This window comes from Cyprinodon variegatus, unplaced genomic scaffold, assembly GCF_000732505.1.
Source record: "Cyprinodon variegatus isolate N-32 unplaced genomic scaffold, C_variegatus-1.0 Scaffold52, whole genome shotgun sequence".
NCBI lineage: Eukaryota > Metazoa > Chordata > Actinopteri > Cyprinodontiformes > Cyprinodontidae > Cyprinodon > Cyprinodon variegatus.
Genome location: NW_015150505.1, coordinates 647,215 through 650,358, shown reverse-complemented (window position 1 = coordinate 650,358; position 3,144 = coordinate 647,215).

The window sequence follows — 3,144 nt, the reverse complement described above, 5'->3', positions numbered from 1 at the left end:
AAATATATCAATATTTTTAATGTATCTGGATAAATTACATCATCAAACATGTATTTTAAAACATACTGTATCGGTAAATATTTGCCACTTCACTCCCCTTAATGATATTCTCATATCTTATTAAAACAATCACATTTTTTTAACTTATTGCTCAGCGCTTAAGTTTTCCGATGCACCTCTTTTTGAATGGTGTTATGGATCGATTATTGAAATAATCAAATAATTTAGTAATCTATTAATTGCTAACTGGAGTATAGATAATCTAAAACATGCCATTAGCTGATAACAATTATACAAAAATTAGAGAAAAAAAAATTTAACAGTTTGCATTTAAGATAAAAAAATATTTTTTTCTGTCAATATGCTCTATCAAGAACTCCTCAAGTGGGAGATGTTTCACCTGGTTTATTTTCATAAAAAGTCTTTAAGGAACCTTTGGCTATCTTAATTATTAATAAAAAAAAATACAATCAATAGATTGATTTGCAAAATAATTATTAGTTGCAGCCCTAGTAATTACAATTTAACTTTAAAACCAAAAGACATTTTTACTAGCAGACCTGCAGAATCAAGAAATCCCTCTTTGCATGAAGGAGGATAGAGACAATTCTAAAAGTGGGGGTGGCTCTTTTCCTTTCTGGCGAACTGTAAAGTGCCTTGAAATGACTTGTGTTGTGAATTGGCGCTATATATATAAACTGAATTGAACTGGAACAGTGTCTCACTGCAGGCCTCATTAAGATGCTTTATACCTGTGTTAAGCCAGAGACTGAGTTTATGCACCATCAATGGGGAAAACTACGGCTGTCCTCATCTCACATTTCCCTCATTTGGCTCCAAAATGACAAATCATCTTTAAATCATTGTCACTGTTATCTTTAGAGCCTTGGTTTAGTCACATATTTCTTTTCTAACAGCCTTTACTATTTTTCATTTGTTCAACAAAAGCCACTTTACTTTCAGAAACAGATTTGTTTTTAGGAATAAAACTTTTAAGATTGAATTAATCTCCAAACATGCACATTATCTTTTTCTGCAGATATCTTTAGTGGCCATAACAGTTCCAGAGACCGTGCTTCCACCATGTAAAATATTGGAACCAGTGCCTACATTAACCAACAACTAGTCTTTTTCCCCCCTCCCTGTACCGAAGCACGGTCTTATCAGTGGAACTCATGCACATGTTTAAAAGGGTCTCAGGTTTTCTCCCTGCAGAATAAGACTTCAAAGCCTTCATGGAAGGGAGCTTAACTACAATCATCTATGCAGAGATCTACACTGACTCATCCGGGTTTTTCATCCTCTCTAAAGTCTCCAGTTTCTTCTGCTTTAGTCCAAAATGCAACACCCATAATTTCAGGATTCCAGATCAGATTTAAAGACGTTTTCCTTTGCAGATTAAAGTTATTCCAATCTTTATTTAAAACAATGTTTAGAGACTAAGATAAAGAGTAATCTCTTGGTCATCTATCTAGTTTAGAGGTCTGCATCCTGTGGCTCTGGAGCTGCAAGTGGCCCTTTGAACCCTCTACCATTGCAATTAAATAATTGCAGACAATTACCAATAAGCCATATTATACAATAAAAAAACAATCTAAGAAGCTTTGGTAGGTTTTTGAAAATAAATGCACAATAGAATGACATTAAAAGTACCACAAATATGTTTCTAGGTGTATATTTTTGTCATTAGCTTTAAAATATTTTTTTTTGTTATTTTTCTATTTTTGACACATCACATAACCTCTTACTGAAGAAAATCCATGCTTCTTTTTGTAGTGTGGGGACTATAAATAGAATAGGATTTTTATTTTTTCAATGCTACTTTCACAATTTGCTTAACTAAGTATTTTTTGTTGTTGAACATATGAGATTTTGCAGAAATATTTTTTATACATACATTGTTTAGATTTGCTTATATCTTTCTACGCCTTTTATAAAATAGAATAGAATAGAAAATCTCTTTATTGTCCCACAATGGGCAAATTTACAGCAGCAGAAAGATTATTGAAAATGGTCACACAAATGTGGAACTTAGAAAAATGTATAAGAATTATATAATAGAGAAAATTTAAAATATGAACGATAAAATACTGTACTATAAAGCAGGGGTCTTCAACGTTTTCCAGGCCAAGGACCCCAAACTGATGGTGAGATGGAGCAGGGACCCCCTAATTATATATATTGTATTAAATATTATTATATCAAACTGGTCCTATAGTCACTCCATTACAGATGGAGTAATGTAATGAAAGTAATTTCTCCCTGGGATTATTAAAGTATTTCTGATTCCTGGTTGTTGGGACAGGTGTTGTGAATGAAACGGTGCCCAGCTTCAAAGAGCTCTTGCATGTCGCTGAATGTGTGCATTGATGACTGAAAGACATCTTCTGCCACCATTTATCTGATTACTACAGTGTGTTGAATTCATCTTAATGTGGATTTAAAGACATTTTAGTTGGTGGAAAAAAATTGCATGTGGAAATATAAAAAAAGTCTACTCAACCAAGTACCTCCGTGGACCCCTATAGGGGTCGCGGACCCCTGTTGAGGCCCTCAGGACTAAGGTTTATATCATTACATTTGCTTTTATTTATTCATGCTCCGGTGGTTGTCACCTTTGTTCCAATCAGTATTCTCAGTGTATTCTTTGTTCACTTTACAGAATTTATTTTATTTATTTTTTTCAATGAAACTGTTTTAAAAAGTTAGGTATTCATTCTTTTCTTGCTTTGTGGGTCAACTGTCACGGTTGCTAAGCAACAGAGCATACAGGTAAAAGCAGCAGGATAGACCTCTGTTTGAAATCACAGCCAAAACTTCTTCTTTGCTTTATGGTGGCAAGCAACTTATTGATGTGCATTACCGCCATCTACTGGAATGGAGTGTGGCTCGGGATGCTATATATAAATTCTATATATAAATTCTTCCACAAAACAATAAAGAAATAAAATAAATAATTAAGTTAATAAATCTTATATTCTTTCTATCAATTTTGTTTTCTTAAGGTAATTCATTAAATAAAATAAAAACATTTAGAAGTAGAAAGTTTGTCCAAAATATCTTTTATATTTAATAGCAATTTATTTTCTTGTAGTCGACTAACTAATCCCCATCTCTCACAGCCAAAAATCTTCTGGTCTCAAT